The 25,058-nt window shown below is 40.0% G+C and overlaps 1 protein-coding gene and 1 long non-coding RNA gene across 8 annotated transcripts in view; one reads left to right on the top strand and one right to left on the bottom strand.

Annotated features, from left to right (window-relative positions):
• MICU1 (mitochondrial calcium uptake 1) overlaps positions 1–25,058 on the top strand; it is a 264,855-nt gene that overhangs the window by 133,826 nt on the left and 105,971 nt on the right. The window lies entirely within an intron of this gene.
• LOC116269449 overlaps positions 22,126–25,058 on the bottom strand; it is a 29,303-nt gene continuing 26,370 nt past the window's right edge. The window contains exon 3 of the long non-coding RNA XR_004176972.1: positions 22,126–22,143. This is a non-coding gene — a long non-coding RNA (uncharacterized LOC116269449). The remainder of the gene's footprint in view (positions 22,144–25,058) is intronic.

The following is a 25,058-nucleotide window of genomic DNA, read 5'->3' as shown; positions in this document are numbered from 1 at the left end:
TTTCCGGGTTTTCTATTCTTTTCCATTGGTCTATGTGTCTGTTTTTGTACCAGGACCATGCTGTTTTGGTTACTGTAGCTTTATAGTACAGTTTGTAATGTGATACCTCTGGGTTTCCTCTTTTGCTTAGGATTGCTTTGGCTATTCAGGCTCTTTTTTGAGGCCATATGAACTTTAGGATAGTTTTTTTCTAATTTTGGGAAAAATGACATTGGTAATTTATTAGGAATAGCATTGAATCTGTAGATTCCTTTGGGCAGTATGGTCATTTTAACAATATTAATTCTGCCAACCCATGTTTTTCCATTTGGTTGTATCATTTCTGATTTATTTCAGCAGTGTTTTGTAGTTCTCCTTGTAGAGCTCTTTCACCTCCTTGGTCACATATATTCCTAAGGGGAGTGTGTGTGTGTGTGTGTCTATTGTAAATGGAATTGAGTTCTTGATTTGACTCTCAGCTTGAAGGTTATTGGTGTGTAAAAATGCTACTGATTTTTGTACATTGATTTTGTATCCTGAAACTTTAGTAAAGTCATTTTTCAGGTCTAAGAGTCTTTTGGCAGAGTATTTTGGATTTTCTAGGTATAGAATCATATTGTCAGCAAAGAGATAATGTGACTTCTTATTTTCCTATTTGGATGCCTTTTATTTTTTTCTCTTGCCTGATTTTACCACTGGTTTTAAACATTTGATTATAACATGCCTTTAGGATTTCTCACTCTTAGCACTGTTGATATTTTGGGCAGGATAATTCATTATTGTGAGGGCTGTCCAGTTCACTTTAGGATATTTAGCAACATTCCTGACCTCTACTTGCTGGATGCCAGTAGCACAGCCTACACACTGCCCCAGCATGACAAGCAAAACTATCTCCAGATATTGCTAAATGTCGCCTATGTGCTGGGGGTGGGGAAGAATCATCCCTGTGTGAGAACCACTCGTTTATTTTTGGCACATGTTCTTTTTAATTATGATGTGCCTTGCAGTTTTCTTCATGTTTCTTGTCTTTAGGTTCATTGAGCTTTTTATACCTGTCCCTTTATACGTTTCTTCAAATACTTTTTCTATGATCTCCCTTCCTCTCCCTCTGAAACTCCAGTGACATATTTTCCTCACATCAACCCTATAATGTTTATACTATCGTTACTTTCATTTTACAAATGAGGAAATTGAGGCATACAGAGAGTTAAAGAACCTGTCCCTAGACCTACAGTGAGTAAGGAGATAGTTTAGGATTTGAACCCAGGCCAACCCCAGCATCTGGGCTCCTGTCACTTGCCATTACTGCTGTGGTCATGTATTCAGCAGTGTTAAGCTATAACTTTAGTGCTGCTTCTTTCTCTAAGGCTGGACTACAGAAAGTCTGGTCATAAACTCTCCTGTAGATAGTGGGCAGTTCAAGCATTCTTGCAATCTGAGTTTTGCACACTGTATTGTCTACTTTATCTATTATAACAAGACGGGGAAAAATATGGGAAATGACACTGAGATCAGTTCTTTCCCGTGTTCAGATTGCTGCTAGGATGACAGGAAATGAGGCACTCGGTGAATCTCCTTTCTTGTGGGTAACAAGGGATCATTACAATCTAAATACACTAAATGGTTCCCAAGTCGTCTGCGAGAGGGCACCCAATACCCTAAGGAAAAGCTTTGCCAGGGAGTGGCTTGGGAATAGGGAAAGTACATTAGCATATGCATTCATCTGTTACTCTGGTGGATAGCAGGGCCACAGAAAACCAGCTAGAACAGTGCAAAGGGCATCAGCCAGTTGCTGTGGGACCACCATATTTCTGAGGAGCTGTTTTCATTCAAAGTTAATGGACTCAGGCTGGCGCGGTGGCTCACGCGTGTAATCTTAGCACTTTGGGAGGCTGAGGTGGGCGGATCACCTGAGGTCAGGAGTTCGAGACCAGCCTGGCCTACATGGCGAAACCCCATCTCCACTAAAAAATACAAAAATTAGCCAAGCATGGTGTTACATACCTGTAGTCCCAGCCACTCGGGAGGCTGAGGCAGGAGAATTGCTTAAACCTGGGAGGCAGAGGTTGCAATGAGCTGAGATTGTGCCACTGCACTCCAGCCTGGGGGATAGAGCGAGACTGACTCAACAACAACAACAACAACAAAACAAAGTTAATGGACTCACAGGTGTTCAAGAAATCGCCATCATTTTGAAGAATATGAACACTGCCCTAATGGATTGAAACTTAAATCCTCAAAGTAGCTTATAAACTACTATGTTGTCTAAAATAAAAGTCAACAACTACATATAGGAAATCATCTGGATTTTTTTCTTGACTTCAAAATAAAATTAAGAAAGCTGTTTTTCTAAAGAAAGCATGTTATGCAATATAATTTCTTCCATTAGAGTTAATTCTTCTTATTTAAACTTTTCGGAAGTTTGGTTTTTCTAAATAAGAGTTTCTAGGACACATAGAATAACAATCAATCTGGCGGAAATATCTTGTGCTTACAATAAGCAGTGGCATGAATTTCTTACTTTCTCTGTATGTAATTCGGGTAATGGGCCTTCCTTGGCCAACCTACACGTTTAAACACCTTTTATACCATTTCACTCATACAACACACATCTCTTAAACCTCTTTCTTTATTTTTTCTCTTTGGCACGTATCACTATTTAACATTCCATATAAGTTTTTATACTGTTATTGTCCATTTTCCAATCTAGAATATAAGCTGCAAGACTGATATAAATTTGTAATGATATTCACTACAGACATCTATATTAAGCATGGTGGCAAGGTAACAGAGCAAATATGTTGTTTTTTTCATTTTATTTTTTTAAAAAATACTTTAGCAAACTTAAGACTCTACTTTGGTGTTGATATCCTAAATTTAGAATAGTCCTTATAGCTATTGATGTCTTCAGTCTGTAGCCAGTACCAGTGAAATGAGGAAAATGTGTATTTTAATTAATCTATTCCCAAACAAGCTTGGTTTCTTATGATAATTCAGAATTCATATATTTGTATCCCCCTCTTTACTCCTAACTCATACATTCTATTGCTTTAAACCCTATCTCTCTGATCAGCTTTGATGGATTAACTTGAAGAATTTTCAGCATGAGCTATAGCATCCATATTAAATAGAATATTAAGTATTTACTAGATAACTACTCATTAATAAAATGAATTCAGATTCATTCTAGGCAAGATGAAGAGACTGTTAATAATTATTATTAAATAATTTCCAAGGACTGCTGATCCTTAAGGTAGGTTAATAAGAATTGAGTGGGAATAAACAAGCATGATTATTAGTAGCTTACTTCTCTGCACTAACCAACTGGAACATTAGCTGATGGTCTTAAATTTTATACACAGAAGTCAGAGATTTTTCTGCATAACTAGATACAGAGAAGGGTTATCAGAATTTCTTTGGAATGCTAAATATTATTTATTGACTTGGATCATTCTTACTAGTGCTAAGATTCACTAGGTAATGGTAATATAACTTAGAATTTGGCCCTTGGCCATTGATAATTATGAAATATTTTTGTGTGTTCTTTGTCTTCATATACATTCAATCTAAAGTTATTAACCTTGTGGGCTAATAACATGAAAACAATTCTAGATAGCTTGATGGGGAGGCAATAATAAAACATTTATAATTGGGCACAGTGGCTCATGCTTGTAATCCCAGCACTTTGGGAGGCCGAGGTGGGAAGGTCACTTGAGGTCAGGAATTGGAGACCAGCCTGGCCAACGTGGTGAAACCTTGTCTCTACTGAAAATACAAAAATTACCTGGGTATGGTGGTGAGTGCCTATAATCCCAGCTATCTGGGAGCTGAGGAACAAGAATCACTTGAACCTGGGAGGCAGAGGTTAGTGATCCGACAGTGAGCTGAGATCACGACACTGCACGCTAGCCTGGGCAACAAAGCAAGACTCGTCTCAAAAATAAAATTAAAATAAAGTAAATATATATATATGTAGTTATGTATACAATAGTTTATCATTTAGCAACTTCCTTACTGTTTACTATTAATCTTTGAAAACCTACCAGAAAAATCAAAGCTAAAATGTTTGGTACCCAGGGCTTTAAAGTTTGGAGGCAGATCTAATGAAAATCTGGCATAATTCATTGTATTCTCATTTGGATTATCTCTTTAGATTTCAGAGAATCAGTGGAAAAATTGAATTAAGTGTTTTCACAATAGCCAGATTTGATTTACTGAAAATTAAGCCACATCCTCATTATGATGCATCTTTCTCACAAATATACAAGCCGTTTGAGATATTACAATAGCATTCAAGTGAGGTTGTATAATATCTTATTTCTCTTGCCATGCTGAAGTCAAGAGCAGATCACAAAATGTATGTGACTTGGAAAGTGTGGTGCTGATCAGTGCCATTCTATCTAATGAAAATGTTATAAAAGTTTTAGATGGAAAATAAGTTTTCCAGGTCAAGTGATGTATTGAAAAATATGGGCAAGACCTAACAGCTGAGATGTATCAACAGGTATAAAGCAGTTATAAATCCTTCTTACTGGGACAACAGAGTTGGGGAAGTTACACAGAAAATTTGATTTAGCTATTGTCTTCGTAATTTCTATGTCTGGAAATTATCTGCCGTTGCCAAATCGATGTTATGAAGAATAAGATTAAGAAGGTGGAAGGCTAATCTTTTTCAGTGTTATTTTAGCCTATGGAGGTGCTTAGAATTTCTGAAATGCTCATTTGCATGTTGTAAGACCAAAAGTATTGCAATGTGTTATTTACCAATAACTTCCTTCTCTGGCATAACCTGTTTTTGTGGTTAATTCATTGGTGTTATAATAATGCAGCTTCTGTCAAAACATTAAAATAATACTTTGAAATATATCGTTTATAGATGATGTTGAATTCATTCAAGCAAGAAATAAGTGGCAATTGTGTTTAATCTCTCAAATCTGCTTGTGACTATACTAGAATATTTAAATATTTTTTAATCTGAAAAAGGAAATTTATCCCTTGGGAATAATTGCTTGTGATTTGTTCAAGGCTAAGCAGAGAACAGAGAGGGCAAAGAAGCAAATTGTGGCTTATAAAAAAAAATAAGATCTAAATGTATTTTGACTGTATCTTGAGGGAGATTTTATCATTTTTTACCCTTGAGGTTCTCCTTATTAACCCTTCATACTTGTATTTTATTTGAATCAGCCCAGCTTCATTGTTTTGAAAATAATAATCTCATAAGGTAATAAAATTCTAATATTCATTTAAAACGTTATGGAAATATGGTTAGGGACACGTGATCTCTGGAGCCCTACCTTTTAATACAAATAGTCAAGATGGGGCTATGCTCTAAAAAGAAAGGAGTATGGAACGAGGTGGTCAGGAGTATGCTATATGTGCTGATACTGCCACCAGAATTATGTCCGCATAAATTTTGTCCTCTCTTGAATAGCATATGTCGCCCTGTAAAGCTTTCTGTGACTTTTCCATGGAATCAATTCCTTGTGGTATCTGAGGATCAGATGGGAGATATAGAAGAGAGGAGGTTTGCCCTTGGTTCTCCTTCTATGCTCCTTAGGCTCTCAGACAGGAAAGACTAACGGGAAAGCAGGGAGTAAATTCGAAGGCTTCCTTCTTTCTTTCTTTCTTTTTTTTTTGATAGAGTCTTGTTCTGTCACCCAGGCTGGAGTGCAATGGCACTATCTCAGCTCACTGCACGCTCCGCCTCCTGGGTTCAAGCCATTCTCCTGCCTCAGCCTCCTGAGTAGCTGGGACTACAGGCACACGTCACCACGCCCAGCTAATTTTTGTACTTTTAGTAGAGATGGGGTTTCACCATGTTGGCCAGGCTGGTCTTGAACCCCTGACCTCAGGTGATCCACCCACCTCGGCCTCCCAAAGTGCTGGGATTACAGGTGTGAGCCACTGTTCCCGGCCCAGGCTTCCTTCTTTCTTAGGCCTCATTTATCAGTGGGAGAAAGTAGATGGTAGTAAAACTTCAAAACAGGCTGAATCTTCTGCCTTCTAGAAACTGACCTAACATGTAAACATATTCCTTCTCCTCATCTGACTTGTTCAATCAAAATTATCCTTCTCCTAGGCTATCTCAACTAGGATTTTATTTTTTGTCATAATTTAAAAGTGTTCACATTAAATCATGAATGAATGATGGTGTCCCATAACAGCTACAGAAATATTTACATGAAAGTCCTTGTTAAGTCAAAAGAATCTCTAAGTAAGAAGAAAACTTAGGCAGTGGATAAGACATCACTAAGTAGTATCTTGAAGTGGGAACTATGTCATATGGCTTTGTATTTCCAGAGTACTTGATATTGTGTTTAGCTAGTAGTAATTCTAAAAATATTTGAATGAAAGCATATTTAAGATGTGGCTTCTCTGAGTTCCTTCTAGGTAGAAAGGAGACCCATGCACCCATCTATCACTATACCATTGATTACAGTGTCAAGTGGACCTCAGTGGGCCTTTCTGCCATAGTCTCCCCTTCATTACCCTAGAGCAAACTGTGGAGACTTGCCCTCATCCCAGTTCCTTAGAACTCTTCTCACTTATCCTATCTTCCTCAGCCTCTGCTCTGTCCTGTTTCTCTTCTACTGATGGTTGGGATGGCTCTGAAGAAATTTAGCACTCAATAATTGATGATGTTTAAAGATGATGTTTGCTTCTGGTCTGTGAGCCCCACTTTTTCACATTGTCTGCCTCTTAGAAACGAGACTGGAATCAAATTTATTCATCCATCTCTATAGCTGGACCTTTCATTTAAACCCTCAGCTTAACAGTGTTTGATTATGCTTACATCTTATCATGGTGTTGCTTACCTGCTCCTGGAACAACTTATAAAGATGCTTATTTGGGCTGGGCATGGTGGCTCACGCCTGTGATGCCAGCACTTTGGGAGGCCGAGGTGGGTGGATCACGAGGTCTGGAGTTCAAGACCAGCCTGGCCAAGATGGTGAAACCCCGTCTCTACTAAATATACAAAAATTAGCTGGGCGCAGTGGCATATGCCTGTAATCCCAGCTACTCAGGAGGCTGAGGCAGGAGAATTCCTTGAACCCAGGAGGCGGAGGTAGCAGTGAGCCGAGATGGCGCCACTGCACTCCAACCTGGGCAACAGAGTGAGACTCCATCTCAAAAAATTAAAAAAAAAAAAAAAACCCTTATTTGTTTTGTTGGGAAATTTAAAGGGTACACAAAGGGAATCAAGGCAGAAAATAGTGGTTGTCATTGAACGGTTTGCCTGATTACTGCCTGTTTTGGAGAAGATATTGATAAACCACATTGTCTGGCATATAATAAGAATTCTATATATATTTGTTGGCTAAATAAATATCTGAGAATTTTTCTGACCAGGCACAGTGGCTCACTCCTATAATCCCAGCACTTTAAGAGGCCAAAGCAGGTGAATCACTTGAACCCAAGAGATCGAGACCAGGCTTGGCAACATAGTGAAACTCTGTCTCTTTTAAAAATACAAAAATTAGGCCAGGCACAATGGCTCACGCCTGTAATCCCAGCACTTTGGGAGGCCAGGGTGGGTGGATCACCTGAGATCAAGAGTTTGAGGCCAGCCTGGCTAACATGGTAAAACCCAGTCTCTACAAAAAATATAAAAATTAGCTGGGTGGTCAGGCATGGTGGCCCACATCTGTAATCCCAGCACTTTGGGAGGCCAAGGCAGGCTGATCACTTGAGGTCAGGAGTTCAAGACCAGCCTGGCCAACATAATGAAACCCCGTCTCTACTAAAAATACAAAAATTAGCCGGTTATGGTGGTGCGTGCCTGTAATCCCAGCTACTCTGGAGGCTAAGGCAGGAGAATCACTTGAACCCAGGAGGCAGAGGTTGCAGTAAGCCAAGATCGTGCCATTGCACTCCAGCCTTGGTGTCAGAATGAGACTCTGTCTCAAAAAGAAAAAAAAAGGAATTAGCCAGGCGTGGTGGCACGTGCCTGTATAATCCCAGCTGCTCAGGAGGCTGAGGCAGAAGAATTGCTTGAACCCGGGAGGCAGCAGTTGCCACTGCACTCCAGCCTAGGCGACAGAGCAGAACTCCAACTCAAAAAATAATAATAATAAATAAATAAATAAATAAATAAGCCTGCTGTGGTGGCACGTGCCTGTGGTTCCAGCTAATTGTGAGGCTGAGGTGGGAGGATCACTTGAGCCCAGGAGACAGAGGTTGCGGTGAGCTGAGATCACACCACTGCACTGTAACCTGGGTGACAGAGCAGGACCTTGTCTCAAAAAAAAAAAAAAAAAAATTCCAAATGATGACTTAGTGTGAATACCATAATTTACCATAATTTTATATTGCTCCAGGCATTTTCAGCATCCTGCTTAGTATTTTTAAATGTCTTAAGGGACTAGTTATTCTCTATGTACTTATACGTGATAAAAGCTAGAAAATTAGTTAGACTATCTAAATTTTTCTGTTTGAACACTGAATTGAAAAACAGTTTTTTGGGTGAATGCCAAACTGACTCACATGTAAAAAGTGTCCTTCAAATTAGCATAGGTTAAGTAACAAAAATCTAATTTATTACAGTAGCTAGTTGTCTTTTTTTTTGAGACAGTTTCACTCTTGTTGCCCAGGCTGGAGTACAGTGGTGCAATGACCTCCGCCTCCCAGGTTCAAGTGATTCTCCTGCCTCAGCTTCCAAGTAACTGAAATTACAGGTGCCCTCCACCACTCTCAGCTAATTTTTGTGCTTTTAGTAGAGACCGGGTTTCAGCATGTTGTCCATACTAGTCTTGAACTCCTGTCTTCAGGTGATCCACCTGCCTTGTGCTCCCGAAGTCCTGGGATTATAGGCGTGAACCACTGTACCCAGCCTAAAGTAGCTAGTTCTAAGCATCTATGCAATAAATTGCATGTTGGCATAAGCCGTCACTTTGGCTGTTATTGAGCACATGGTATGGAATAAAAAAACACATAAAATGAAATGAAATTCAAGCAGATTTTTTTTTTTTTTTAAGATCTCTGAAGTTAGGGATGGGAGTCTATTATGCAGACATATGTAATTTGGGCATAAAATAGTAACATGAATTTGAAGAAAGTATATTCCTGAAGTAGAAAAGCACTGGCTTGCCTTCTAGAATCTCTCACCCAGGAACTCTTGGGAAATCCAAGCTTTTTGACATTGCTGGTATTGAATAATCTTTCTGTAACACAATTGTCAAATAACAGTGTAAGGAAAACCAGTTTAAATAAAAGACTATTTCTGGCAGTTCTCTGAAAGTCATCTAATAATTGAGGCTGAGATAAAGCTCAAAGATAGGCTATATACTGTGAACTAGAAACATCAGCTATTTCTTTTCTTTAGATGTGAAATTATACATGGTTTTTTTTTTTTTTTTTAGAATCAGGGCTGAAGTGTATTTTTTGGAAAAAAATCTAAATGAAAGAAAAACAGTTGTTGGAAGGAATAGATGCCTGTACAGCTGGAGCCTTGGTGGAGGAATTCAAGAAAAGTCTCACAATCTTCTTATGAAATTTTAAAACCCTTTTGTTGTTGTTGTTCTTTTTTTATTATTTTATTTTTGGGTTCTTAACATGTAGTATTCCATATTATTTAGGAAAACCTGCCGATTGCCATTAAATAAACAGATCACACTGATAATGAATAAAGGGCTCTTTTTAGCCATTGCAGAGATAATATGTAATGATAATAAACTCACAGTAACCATCCCATGTAATTTCATTGTCTTAGGATTTTCAAACACTAGCAAGACTGAGTTCAGTATGAATTTTAAGTCTGTTTGGAGAGTATACATTTCTAAGTGTTTTTTCTTTATGTTCAGAATTTACTTGAGTAGAAACATGGGTCGCCTGACTAGATTGTCTGCGGAAGTCTGCCAGAAACGGCAGTTTAACTGTCTCCCTCCTATTTTAGTGGAGCCTGGCTACCCTTTGACTATGGACCAGAAGATCCCAGGGCATGGGCTTGTCTAAGAGCTATGCGAAGTGCCAGCATTCTGGCTCTATCTTATGTCTTAGGTAGCTTTACCCCCAGGTTGGCCCTAAGGTTAAATTGTCCTAGAGTTGTGCACATTCCCCAAAACTATATGAGGTAAAGTCTTTCCTAAGCTTAGACCACTCCCAGAGGTCTAAAGAACTCCAAGAAACTGAAGTAAAGATTAGGGTTGATTACCTCTTTGAAGAGGCAGTTTTCCTCCTCTCATTTCACTACCAAATTCATAGTGTTCCCAAAACTATTTGCATGCCAGGATTAACTGTTAGAATTGACCCTTGAAGTTAATTGACTATGTAGTATTGGTGAGAGCATAAATAATTTGCAAAACCTTTTCAGAGTCTTGACGGTGTTTACCAGACACTTTCAAATTTTGGTCCAGGAATTCCTTTTCTACATGTTTAAGCTAATAAAATAATCACATGTATAATGATGCTGATGGTCAAAAAATAAACTAGAAAGAACTCAGGCCAGGCATGGTGACTCACACCTGTAATCCTAGCACTTCAGGAGACCAAGGCACGCAGAACGCTTGAACTCAGTAGTTCAAGACCAGCCTGGGCAACACAGCGAAACCTTGTCTTTACAAAAAAATACACAAATTAGTCGGGCGTGGTGGTGGGCACCTTTAGTCCTAGCTACTCAGGAGGCTGAGGTGGGAGAATCACCTGAGCCCAGGAGGTCAAGGCTTTGATAAGCTGTGATTGTGCCACTGCACTCCAGCCTGGTGACAGAGTGATACCTTGTCTCAATAAAATTATAAAATAAAGTAAAATAATTTTTTAAAAATACACACATAAAAATAAACTAGAAAGAACTCAAATATCAAACAATGGCTAAACCAGTTATAATAAATCTATACAATGACATTTTATATAGTTCTTAATGTATGGAATGCAGAGATTTATTAGCATAGAAAAACATTCATAATATATTGATGACTCAAAACATACCTATTATTCTGTTTTGGAAAGTGGAGGAAAAAGTGTGTGTGTGTGTGTTTGTGTGTGTGTATACACATGTACATGCATACATATACATCTTATTGTTTTTTGAAATGGAGTTTTGCTAATTACTGCTATTTCACAATACTAGTTAAGGATGTTTGGGGTTGGGGTAAGCAGGCTGGAGTGCAATGGCACAATTTTGGCTCACTGCAACCTCTGCCTCCTGGGTTCAAATGATTCTCCTGCCTCAGCCTCCCAAGTAGCTGGGATTACAGGCATGCACCCCGATGCCCAGCTAATTTTTGTATTTTTAGTAGAGATGGGGTTTCACCATGTGGGCCAGACCAGTCTCGAACTCCTGACCTCAAGTGATATGCCCACCTCAGCCTCTCAAAGTGTTGGGATTACAGGTGTGAGCTATCACGCCTGGCCCATATACATTTTATTCCATTTTATTTTATTTTATTCTATTTTATTTTATTTTATTTATTTTGAGACAGAGTCTTGCCCTGTTGCCCAGGCTGGAGTGCAATGGTGTGATCTCTGCTCACTGCAGCCTCCCCCTCCCGGGTTCAAGCAATTCTCCTGCCTCAGCCTCCTGAGTAGGTGGGATTACAAGGATACGCCACCACACCCAGCTAATTTTTGTATTTTTATTAGAGACAGAGTTTCACCATGTTGGTCAGGCTGGTCTCAAACTGCTGACCTCAGGTGGTCCATCTGCCTCAGCCTCCCAAAGTGCTGGGATTACAGGCGTGAGCCACAGTGCCCAGCCCATGTACATTTTAAAAATAATCTTAATAGTTGTATTTCCAATCTGTCAGCAAAATTGTCAATTCTACCGTGAAGTAATCCCCACAATTTTTCACTACACTCACTACTACTACCATGTCCAAGACCTTCTTATATCTCTCTTGAATTATTTCAGTACTCCTGATTGGTTACCACTTTTTCCCCCTTGCTTTTCTAGTCTACTTGCAATACAGCACCTAGAATGATCTTGTTAAATTTAAATAAGATCATTCCACTGCCCAAAAATCCCCTAAAGACCTCCAGTGTGTCTCAGAGTAAAGCCAAAGTCTTTATTTACAGTGGCCTACAAGGACCCATCTGCTAGTCTTACCACCATTCCTTTTAAGAAAAATCATATACTGGCGGGCACTGGAATTTACTATGCCGTTTTTCTTTTTTCACTTAAGCACAGTGAAAAGAATAGCTACTCTAATTACTGCTCATTCACAATATTAGTTAAGGATATTTGGGGGTAGGGTAAGCATAGTTTATTAGCTTCTCTAATGGTTTTTTAAACTTTATCTTTTTTTAACACCTCATAAAGTTAATTATTTTTTAGTGTTTGCAAAGCCTATCTTTTAGTCATGCCTGTGTTTATGGTACTGTAGAATTCCAAAAGTTCATTTTACTAGTATCTCAGTATGCAGAAATTTAAAAAAAGAAAGGAAAGAATATTGGATTCTTATAATGAAGAAACATAGCGATTTAGAGCTACACTTGAATGTATGTATGTACCTAGAGTACCTCCATGGGCCAAATACTTTGGATGTCTAATCTGTTATATAGGACCAGATTAGTTACATTAACTCTCGAACTCCTGGCCTCAAGTGATCCACCTGTGTCAGCCTCCCAAAGTGCTGAAATTACAGGTGTGAGTGACCACACCTGACTCAAATTACATTAACTCTCTAAGGCCCCTAGACAATTACATAATTAATGTTAGTCTTTCTGTGCTCACTTGTCTGTCACAGAGTTGCTTTTAAGCTGGGTGAATATGAATCCATGCCAGAGAGGATTTTGAGTGCCTCCTTTTAAGAAAAACAATGGTCCCAAATCCAGATATATGAAGCAGGTAAATTAAAAGGTAATTATTTTTCCACAGAAGGAGTCACTGCAATGTTTTCTTAAATAGTTTCTTTTCAACTCTAGGCTATGTGTAAAGTAATATTTAACTGTATTTTATTCTGATGAAAAGAAATTGGTTTACAGACTTAGGAGAATAACAAATTATCTATTGGGGCTTATTGCACAAGAGGTGAATCATCCAACTTGTCTCAGCACCCAGAGATGGAACTGTTTAAGGCATTGAGCATTGTTTTATCTTGACCACACTGGTCTCACAGACAGGGCCATCGGTCTTCTTGTTCTATGGTAAATGGACCAGGAAATCCTGTGGCCTTTTATGGGACTGTCCCGGTTCATAATTCTGTTTGGTGCTTGGCTCCTTGGGGTTTCCAGTGGTGGAACGTCAGTGAAAACCACAGGCTTCCTTGGGGCTCTTCCCACTAATAGGAGGAAGCCCTGAGATCTGGACCAAGACAAATTGAGGGGAAAAAATGGGTCCTTGGTGAAATGTCAAAGGAGATTAAACTCACTGCCTCCTAGGCAATTCTTCATCCAACAAAATTACTTTTTCCCCTTTGTTGTGCAAAGGGCACACAGACACACATACCATTGGTACTATACAGTGTAAACACAATCTAAAATAAGATCTAGAGGGGAACTCACAGGCAGAAAAGCAGCAAAATTGTCCAACCCCCATCCTCTTGCCATTGAGCAGAAAAGTGTGCTTAGTTGGGTCAGACAAGCTAGAACACATCCTGGAAAGGACCCCCATAACTCTGTAATTATAAGGACAGGAGGCAGGAAACATCCAGGAGTCTATGGAACAATGGGAACTTTGTGGGTGACAATGTGGTCTTGTTAGAAAGAGAGACCCTCCAAAGCTCCACCGGTGGTATCAGCCTCTTCTTCCATTGAGCTAATTCACATCTACAGCGCAAACTTTTTTGCTGAGGTAGCAAAGATACATCTGTATTTCTCTCTTCTCACTGTTCCTTCCTGATATTTTTCCTAGCATTATGCTCTACTTGACATCAAAATAATGTGTCTAAAGGGAATGTTTTGGAATAAAACTGATTTGTTTTTCCCTTGGTTCTTTCACCTACATCTTGTTCAGCAAGTAATATATGCATACATACATATATATACATACATACATATACATATATATATGTACAGCAGCTGCAGTCTAATGGAGGGGAGGAGGCATATAAAGTAATGATTGATATATTTTAATAGTGCATCTTAAGTCCTGTGTGTAAATGAGTATTGTCCTTCTCAAAGTAGTTTCTTCCTTTCCCACTATTTGGTCCCTCCCTGCAAACGCAAGGCATTTAGTCAAGGACTAAAGGCAGCTTTGCATACTAAAAAATACCAACATTCTTCAGCTTCCAAAACTGTCTGAACCAATCATTGGTTTCATGTGGTGTTTTTTGTTTCCAAGAAATTTCAGAAAGATGACTTCCCAGTTGTATTTACATACTCCAGATCTCCCAGATGTGGCTTCAGTTTCTCAGTGATTTATCTTCCTATTCTTCAGACTAATCATTTAAGTATATCTTTTGTGTTGATTGTGGCCATGGCAGTAATCATTTAATTTAATAAGTCCTGGCTTTTTTCTGTTGTTGAGGATTTCACATTTAATTCTGATTATTAGAAAAACATACAGGGTGGAGACCAAATGAAAAATGTACCTGAAAGCAGAACTAGAAATGAGGGATGGACTGATGGGTCTTAAATATAAAAATGAGTTTTATATTCAAGAGACTTAAGTTTGCAAAGTTGTAAACTCTCTAGCCTTATTGTGCCCTTTTGTAGCAAAGAATATCCCTTGCTAGTTAATTCAGCCTGTTATGTATGTGTTTCATCCTGAGAGCCACTCATCAGGGTTCTGGATTCCATACCACCAGGGTTCATATCCCAGCTCTACCATTTATTGGCCACATATATAAACCTCAGTTTCCTCATCTGTAATATTACCACAGCTATCTACCTTATAGAGTTGTTATGAGGATTAAATGGATTAAGATATATAAGTTACTTCCTTTCTCTCTCCTTTTTTTTTTTTTTTTTTTTTTGTGACAGAGTCTCGCTCCATCACCCAGGCTAGAGTGGTGCAGTGGCACCATCTCAGCTTACTACAACCTCTGCCTCCCAGGTTCAAGTGATTCTCATGCCTCAGCCTCCCAACTAGCTGGGATTACAGGCATGTGCCACCACGCCCAGCTAATTTTGTGTTTTTTAGTAGAGATGGGGTTGGGGTTTTGCTATGTTGGCCAGGCTGGTCTTCAACTCCTGGCCTCAAGTGATCCACCCGCCTCAGCCTCCCAAAGTGCTGGGATTACAGGCATGAGCCACAGTGCCCGGCCTTATAAGTTACATCTAAGTAACAGTGCCTGACCCATATGATGAGCCCTAAGTAATTGTTAGTTGTTATTTTTAAATTAATGTAATATTTCTATGAACCCTAAATGATTATTGCATGAGGAGAATAGATTTTTTTATCTGGTATAGACTTGGCATAGACTTGAACCCATTTCAAAGCCTAATTCCTCTATACATTCTCAATAACTTCAGACTTACCTTGATCTTGCCTCAAAAAACATTTCATTTTATCAGTAGAAACTATAGGCCAAGAGGGAAGAGGAGTAATTAGGAAGATGCTAGTGCAGCTTGTTGAGTATTTTAGTTTCCCAGTTTAAAATCTGTTATATCTCCTTTGACTGGAGCAGTGGGGGGTAGGGAAAATCTGTTACATACACGTTTTATAACTGAACCTGTTACTGCTAGTAATAGTTCTGAAAGCTTTGGTTCATTTTCTTGGATTTTTTAGGAAAACATTTATAGTATCTGCAAATAATGGTAATATAATATTTTTTCTTTTCTAACATGTGTACTTCATTATATGTTGCTTTGGCTAGAACTTTCAATATAATAGTAGTAGCAATGACCATACTGACTTTGTGCATTGTGTTAAAATAAATGTGTCCGGTATTTTTCAATTAAGCATATGGTAAATCTTAGTTTCAGATAAATATTCTTTGCTATATTACAGAAGTACTTTTTTAAAAAGTGCTCTTAAACTTTTTAATAAAAAGATATACAAGTAGGAACTTAAATATATTCAATTTTTTTTTCTTTTTTCTTTTTTTTTTTTTTTGAGATGGAGTTTTGCTCTTGTTGCCCAGGCTGGAGTGCAATGGCGCAATCTCAGCTCACTGCAACCTCTGCCTCCTGGGTTCAAGCAATTCTCCTGCCTCAGCCTCCCGAGTAGCTGGGATTACAGGCATGTGCCACCATGCCTGGCTAATTTTGTATTTTTAGTAGAGATGAGGTTTCTCCATGTTGGTCAGGCTGGTCTCAAACTCCTGACCTCATGTGATCTGCCTGCCTTGGCCTTCCAAAGTGCTGGGATTACAGGTGTGAGCCACCACATCCAGCCTTTTTTACATTATTAACTGAAGAAAAATGGATGACCTTTACAGATTTTTTTTTAAGATTAAGAAGCAAAAAGAAGTCAGAAGGAGTAGATCAGGACTGTATGGTGGATGTCTAATGACTTCACATTGAAACTCTCACAAAGTTGCCTTTGTTTGTTGAGGAATAAGCAGGACATTGTTGTGGTAGAGAAGAACTCTGGTAAAGCTTTCCAAAAGGGTATTTTTCTGCTAAAGCTTTGGCTTTCTCAAAACGTTCTCATAAGGAGATGTTTTTGTTCTCCTTCAGAAGAGGTAACATCTCCTTTGGCCCTTCAGAAAGTCAGCAAGCAAAATGCCTTGAGCATCGCAGAAACTCCTGCCATGACCTTTGCTCTTGACCGACCCACTGGTCTTGGGCTTGACCACTTCCACCTCTTGGTAACCATTGCTTTGTGCATTGCCATCAGGACACACTGGTAAAGCCATGTTTCATCTGTGGTTACAGTTATTTGAAGAAATGCTTTAGGAAATTGATCCTGCTTGTTTAACATTTCCATCGAAACCCTGCTCTTGTCTGTAGCTGATCTGGTTGCAATGGTTTGGCACCCATCAAATGGAAAGTTGGTCAACTTTAATTTTTCTGTCAGAATTGTATATGCTAAACCAATTGAGACGTCTGTGGTGTTGGCTGCTGTTTGTGCTGTTAATCATCATTCCTCTTCAATCAGGGCATAAACAAGATGAATTTTTTCCTTGCAAATTGATATGGATGGTCTGCCACTGTGGACTTCATCTTCAACATCATGTCTCGTCCCTTCTTAAAACAAGTTTTCCCTTTGTAAACTGCTGATTTCCTTGGGGCATTGTCCCCATAAACTTTTCATAAAGCATGAGTGATTTCACCCAACCTTCACCATAAATTTGATGTTTGTTCTTGCTTCAATTTTAGCAGAATTTATGTTGCTCTGATAGGGGCTTTTTTCTGGAATTACAGGCATGCGCCACCACGCCTGGCTAAGTTTGTGTTTTCAGTAGAGACGGGGTTTCTCCATGTTGGTCAGGCTGGTCTCGAACTCCTGACCTCATGTGATCCGTCTTACCCTTCTGATGTCTTACCCTTCTTAGTGCTTCAAATTAGATCCTGTTCAGACATGTTACAAGTTAGTATGAGATTATTTTGGTGCAAATTTGTTTTTTAAATCCATGCATAGGTTTTTCATAATATGCATTTTCCATAAACTTTTTGAAGACCCTTTGTGCACATGTGTATATGTATATTAAAAATTAGGCCGTGTTCAGTGGCTCATGCCTGTAATCCCAGCACTTTGGGAGGCTGAGGCGGGCAGATCACTGAGATCAAGAGTTTGAGACCAGCCTGGCCAATATGGCAAAACCCCATCTTTATTAAAAATACGAAAATTAGCCAGATGTGGTGACTCACGCCTGCAATCTCGGCTACTTGAGAGACTGACTTAGGAGAATCTCTTGAACCCAGGAGGCAGAGGTTTCACTGAGCCAAGATTGCACCACTATACTCCAGCCTGGGAGACAGAATGAGACTCTGTCTCAAAACAAAACAAAATAAAACAAAAAAACATTTAACTGTGGTCAGTATTTATAAACTCTCCATGGTCTCATTAAATTTTCTACAAAATGGCCAGGTGCCATGGCTCACACGTGTAATCCTAGCACTTTGGGAGGCTGAGGTGGGCGGATCACAAGGTCAGGAGATCGAGACCATCCTGGCTAACATGGTGAAACCCCGTCTCTACTAAAAATACAAAAAATTATCCAGGCGTGGTGGTAGGCACCTGTAGTCCCAGTTACTCGGGAGGCTGAGGCAGGAGAATGGCGTGAACCCAGGAGGTGGAGCTTGCAGTGAGCTGAGATCACGCCACTGCACTCCAGCCTGGGTGAAAGTCTGAGACTCCGTCTCAAAAAAAAAAAAAAATTCTACAAAATATGTCAAAAACTGAGATAGTAATGTTAGTCAGTTTGTCCTTTATATCTAACTAATATTTTGTTGCATATATTGATGTATCAATTGTCCTGGTCCTAATGATACATACTTGTTCTATTGCCATGTACCTATTGGCAACCAACAATACTGAAAATGGCCTCTGTTCTTATTTATCCTTATGCCTTTAGTTCATTTCCGCTTGATGCTTATATTACCACCCTGCTTTCTTTCTGTTTTAATTTTCTTGTATTTCCCTTATTATCTTCTTGCATTTTATTTTTGATATGTTTATTATAAATAACATAATTTGAGGAACTTAGTTTACTTAAATTTGGGGAGATTTATTTGGTCTTCTTTTACCTTATTTTGTGTTTTTTATGCTTTCTTGTCACTTTGTTTTTTTAGGTCTTTGCATAATTTATTTACTGAATTTTTCTCCCTGGTAATTTCAACACTCTATTAATGGTGACCTTTGAATTAAATTCACACATAGGGGTGTGTGTGTGTGTGTGTGTGTGTGTGTGTGTGTATGTGTGTATGTGTGACTGACCTTTTTACCTCGGATGAAGCCATCCATATCTTTGGATGTCTCCTATTGGAAGTTGAAAATTTTAACTTCCTTTCACTTGTCCCCAGTTTTTACAATGTAACAATCTGGCATTTTTTGTTCCAAGTTCTTTTTATTATTATTTTATATGTATGTATATATATTAAGATTATATATATATATATTTTTTTTTTTTTTTTTGAGATGGAGTCTCGCGCTGTTGCCCAGGCTGGAGTACAGTGGCGCGATCTTGGCTCACTGCAAGCTCCACCTCCCGGGTTCATACCACTCTCCTGCCTCAGCCTCCTAAGTAGCTGGAACTACAGGCGCCCACTACCATGCCTGGCTAATTTTTTTTTTATTTTTAGTAGAGGTGGGGTTTCACCGTGTTAACCAAGATGGTCTTGATCTCCTGACCTCAGGATCTGCCCACCTCGGCCTCCCAAAGTGCTGGGACTACAGGTGCCCGCCACCACGCCCGGCTAGTTTTTTGTATTTTTTGGAAGAGACAGGGTTTCACCGTGTTAGCCAGGATGGTCTCGATCTCCTGACCTCGTGATCCGCCCGTCTCGGCCTCCCAAAGTGCTGGGATTACAGGCTTGAGCCACCGCGCCCGGCCACCTCTTTATTTTTAAATAATTTTCTGTTATATATGTTCACTTTTAAGAAGTATTTTCCATACTTTATTATTTTATAACCATTTTGGTGTAACAGCTAAGAGTGCCTGCTCTAGTGGACTATTTGGATTTGAATTCCAGCTCTGTGACCCTGGACATAATCTCTACTTTAGTCTTCTCTTTTTTTTTTTTTTTTAAACTGGAGATGGATATTAATAGTACCAATGTCACAGATTGGTTGGGAGGATTAAAGGTTATATATATAATCCTGGTTATATATAACAGGTTAATTATATAATCCTGATTTATAATAAGCATGTCATAAATTTCAGGTGCCATTATTATTGTATTAATAATGGTTATTTGACCAGGCAAGATGGCTCACACCTGCAATTCCAGCACTTTGGGTGGTCGAGGAGGGAGGATCACTTGAGCCCGGGAAATCAAGACCAGCCTGGGCAACATAGCAAGACCCTGTTTGAAATAAAACAAAACAAAGTGATTATTTAAATTTAAGACTGGTTTACTGATTTTATTTTATTACCTAATTTATTACTCATATCTTAATTTACCTCATTTTCCTGTCTTTATTTCTTTATTTTGATTAATTTTTCTTCTTGTTTGCTTAAGAATTTTCTCAGTAGGATTGGCAGACTTTTTCTTAAAGGGCCAGATAGCAAATATTTTAGGCTTGTGGGTGATAATGTCTCTGTCACAACTACTCGATTCTGCCCTTGTAACTCAAAGGCAGCTGTAGACAATACATACACAAATAGCTAGCCAGCAGGTTACCAACATAGTTTCCCAGCCCTTGTCCCAGACTTTTGTTACTGTTTCTTGTGGAATTTTTATTAGGAAGGTTATGTGGATCATATAATTTCAAAGTCCTTGCATGTCTAAGAATATCTGCTGTTGCTAATGTAGGTAAATGATGACTTCACTTTTGAGGAGGGGCCTAGAAGAGGGGAGGTAGACAGGGTCTCACTCTGTTGCCCAGACCAGAGCACAGTGACATGATCACAGCTCACTGCAGCCTCAACCTCCCCAGGTTCAGGTGATCCTCTGACCTCCTGAGCTCAAGCAATCTGCTTACCTCAGCCTCCCAAAGTGCTAAGATTGCAGGCATGAGCCACTGCACATAGCCTGACTTTGCTTTTATGGAATTCTTAGATTACAGTTGTTGTCCCTCAAGACTCTTTGGAACTTGCTCTGTAGTTTTCAAGTGTTGTGGAGAATTATGATACAACCTAATACTTTCTTCTTCCTGATAACTAATTTCTTTTCCTCCTGAATGACTGAGGATTATTATTATTACTGTTTTTTGTCCTTGGCATTCATCATTTCACCAGGAGAATTTTTTTCAATTCTGCGTTAAAGGAGCAGGGCTAAGAAGAACTAGATTAATGCATTTATATATCATTAATTTTAACTACTTCAGATTGCCTTATTGTCTTGTTCTCCCACTAAGGAAATTTCTGGATATTGTATTCCGAAAGTTAGCCATGAAAACTTCTTACCATTTTATCAAATGGCAGAATGCTGTTGTACATTATGTAGTCTGGTCCCCCTGTAGTGCAGTTTAATGGGAGTATACAGCTGCACAACCACAGAAAACATATTTAGGAAATAGTCTAATTTACTCTTGTTTGAGCATGTTAAATCACTAAATGGTTTGAAACTAAAACTTATGGTACAATCAAAACATTGTTAACAGTGTTTTAAATTATAATTCTAGCACAACCAGAAGAAAGAACATCGATTTTAATTGTATTGAATAACACAGTGTCCTTTGTAACCAATTATAGTCTATGTGGTTTTTTTGTTTTTTGTTGTTTTTCTGAAGCAACAAATCCACAATAGGTGACTTCAGTACTGGGGCTGTGCACAGCAGGATGTGGGGCAGAAGCCCAGCAGTAGCCCAGCAGTAGCCCAGCAGTAAGCCTCCCAGGGTTCTACTGTATCACTCCACTTCCCTGCAGTGGACTTCTTTGCCTGAATATAGCTCTGCGGGTGACAACCACAGAATCACAATCCTCTGGGGAAGCGCATGACTGTCCCACCATGCCCATCCTCCTCCTAAGTTCCTGAACCAGCCCTTTCATGGCCTCCATGCTTCCTCCATGCTTGCTCAGTGGCTGGCTTACTAAGCAATATCAGAATTACCCAAAGTCCTGAATCATCATCTGGATAATGTGGTTGATCTCCTGTTCCAGCTGCTTTTCTGCCTCAGGGCTTGGAGAGCAAGCAGCCATTGGGATGAAGCATTCTAGGTGCAGTTGACCTGCAGCCCCCAGACAGTGGCATTGGAGCCCAGCCATCCTCCCAGCACTACTGGCAACACAGACAGAAGGCACAGAAGCCACACATTGACCAGAAGCTGAAAGACCAGAAGCCAGCCAAGCAAGACCCCCTCCAGCCATCTGCTTCTGGCTATTATGGTTATTGAGGCTATTGCTGGCCCCAGCTGGGGTCTCCTAGAAGTGGGGCAGTTTCACTGCCTTCATGGCTAAAAGGACCCGGTGGCTCCCCGAGATAACTGCCCTCTTTCTGTTTTACTTTAGAATTAGGGAAAAGGGGCCAGGCATGGTGATTCATGCCTGTAATCCCAGCACTGTGGGAGGCCAAGGTGGGCGGATCGCTTGAGGTCAGGAGCTTGAGACCAGCCTGGGCAACATAGTGAAACCCCGTCTCTACTAAAAATACAAAAATTAGCCAGGCATGGTGGCGCATGCCTATAATCCCAGCTACTCGAGAGGCGGAGGCAGGAGAATCGCTTGAACACAGGAGGCGGAGGTTGCAGTGAGCCAAAATCACGCCACTGCACTTCAACCCGTGCGACAGAACAAGACTCTGTAAAAAATACATATATATAAATTACATATAAAATATATGTTATGTATATATTTATATTGTATATATAAATACAGTGTAAAGGGCATGAACTCTGTTCTGGATACAAGGAAATCTAAGGTGCTATTCAGGGAACCAAAGACTTCAACCAGCCTTTAAAGTCCCACAGGCACTGCAGAGTGACAGCAGTAGTTCTGCTTCTCTCCATCTCTGCCACCAAGAGAGCCCCAGCTGGCTGCTTCCAGGAGGGATGCTGCTCATGAGGAAGACTCTGTGGCCTTCATAATGCCTCAGATGAAGAACCATGTCTCAGGCTCAGGGAGGATGGTGCTGGGGCTGGCCAGGATTGGGTCACATGCCACCAGGGCAGGGGGCACACACCCAGATTGAGTCTCAATCTGAAGTGGACTGATTGATATCCTTTTTGCTGGCCTCAGCCCACAACCACCACAGTCTCTGGCTGCCTGGGCAACTACACCCTGAAGCCCAGGTTCTGTCTGGGCAGCCAGCTGGCTCCATATGAATTTTTTATTTTTTTGTCATTTCAGATCCTGCCATTTCAGGAATAAGTATTTGCCTAAGCTAGGCACAGTGGCTCATCCCTGTAATCCCAGTACTTTGGGAGGTCAAAGTGGGAAGATTGTTTGAGCCCAGGAGTTCAAGACCAGCCTGAGCAACATAGCTAGATCCCATCTCTATAAAAAATAAAGTTAAAAAATTGCCTGGACCTGGTGGCATATGCCTGTCATCCTAGCTACTTAAGAGATTTAGGCGGGAGAATTGCTTGAGCCCAGGAGCTCAAGGTTACAGTGAGCTATGGTTGCGCCACTGCACTTCAGCCTGGGTGACAGAGCAAGATCTTGTCTCAAAAAAAAAAAAAAAAAGGTATTTGCCTGATTCCAGGGCAAAATGCCATAGTTACTCTCTTCATTGACCTCAGGTTTCAGCATTAATGATGGATGTTTTAGCCAATAGATAATTATGCAAAGGAAAAATGAGGGCAAGCCTGACTTTGGTGCTTGTGAGTTGCAGCAGAAAGGGTAACAGTTAAATTTATTAACTGCGGGTATTAGTCCCATTATGCCCTGTCTGACATAAATATGCCTCTGTGTGTGTGCGTGTGTGTGTGTGCATGTGTATGATGTATATATGTACATATTTGTGTATTTTTTTTTATTTTATTAGAAACAGGGTCTCCCTGTGTTGCCCAGGCTGGTGTTGAACTCCAGGCCTCAAGTAATCCTCCCACCTTGGCACTCCCAAAGTGCTAGGATTATAAGCATGAGCCATCACGACTGGCCAAATATGCCTTTACTACACAGTTAACTGTGTGTAAAAATTAAATGTAAAACATGTAACTTTAGCCAGGCACAATGGTGGCAGGCACGTGTAGACCCAGCTACTTGGGAAGGTAAGGCAGGAGGAACATTTGAGGCCAGGAATTCAAGGCTGCAGTGTGCTACAAATGCACCTGTGAATAGCTACTGCACTCCAGCCTGGGCATCATAGTAAAACCCACCTCTTGGCCAGGCGCACTGGCTCACGCCTGTAATCCCAGCACTTTGGGAGGCCGAGGCAGGCAGATCAAAAAGTCAGGAGATAGAGGCCATCCTGGCTAACAGGGTGAAACCCCGTCTCTACTAAAAACAAAAAATTAGCCGGGCGTGATGGCGGGTGCCTTTGGTCCCAGCTACTTGGGAGGCTGAAGCAGGAGAATGGTGTGAACCCGGGAGGCAGAGCTTGCAATGAGCTGAGATCGCGCCACTGCACTCCAGCCTGGGTGACAGAGCGAGACTCTGTCTCAAAAAAAAAAAAAAAAAAAAAAAGACCCACCTCTTAATATAAGTACATTATATTATAAAAAGGAATATTCTCGACTTTGTGCATTTCTTTCATCATTCTGTTAGCTATAAGTGTTAACATGGCACTTACCATGAAACTTTAAAAATGCAGAAAAGGCTAACAGATTTTCAGAATACTGGTAAAATAGTTACTACCAGAAATGAAATCAGACTTCAACAAGCCAATTAGGTTTATAAAAAGAAAATTGGTCTGCTGTTGCTTAAGTGTGTTTAAGATGATAATATAATATTCGTTTTTTTGTTTTGTTTTGTTTTGAGACGTAGTCTTGCTCTGTCACCCAGGCTGGAATGCAGTGGCACAATCTCGGCTCATTGCAACCTCCGCCTCATGGGCTCAAGCAATTTTCCTGCCTCAACCTCCTGAGTAGCTAGGATTACAGGCACACATCACCACGCACAGCTAATTTTTATATTTTTAGTAGAAATAGGGTATTGCCATGTTGGTCAGGCTGGTTTTGAACTCCTGACCTCGGAATCCACCCGCCTCGGCCTCCCAAAGTGCTGGGATTACAGGCGTGAGCCACCACGCCCAGCCAATATTCTTAGTAATATAATAACATATCAATAATATAAAATAATCTTTTTTTTTCTTTTCTGAAACTAAATCATCCCATGGAGATGCTATGCTACAGCTACAACATATCATACCATGGAAACATTTTCCCACTCTGTGGGAGAGGCAGAAAGATTTCCTTCAGACTGTGCCTAGCCATCATACCTTGAAATATTCAGAAGGATGGAGGGAGGGGCATTTTTTGGGGAGTGGGGGGAAATCTAATCTTACAAGGTTTTCTTCTCCATTCTCCAACCCTAATGTTATATAGAAAGCAAGACACTAATACCTCATAATAATGCTAGTCCATTGGTTTGCAAAGAAACAGTCTTGCTATTTCTTTCTTTTTTTTTTTTTTTTTTTGTTTGAGATGAAGTCTCACTCTGTTGCCCAAGCTGGAGTGCAGGGGCTCGATCTTGGCTCACTGCAACCTCCACCTCCCAGGTTCAAGCAATTCTCCTGCCTCAGCCTCCCAAGTAGCTGAGACTACAGGCACACGC

This window comes from Papio anubis, chromosome 11, assembly GCF_008728515.1.
Source record: "Papio anubis isolate 15944 chromosome 11, Panubis1.0, whole genome shotgun sequence".
Taxonomy (NCBI): Eukaryota; Metazoa; Chordata; class Mammalia; order Primates; family Cercopithecidae; genus Papio; species Papio anubis.
The sequence above is the reverse complement of the archived record's forward strand: the minus strand, read 5'-3'. Positions and strand labels throughout refer to the sequence as shown.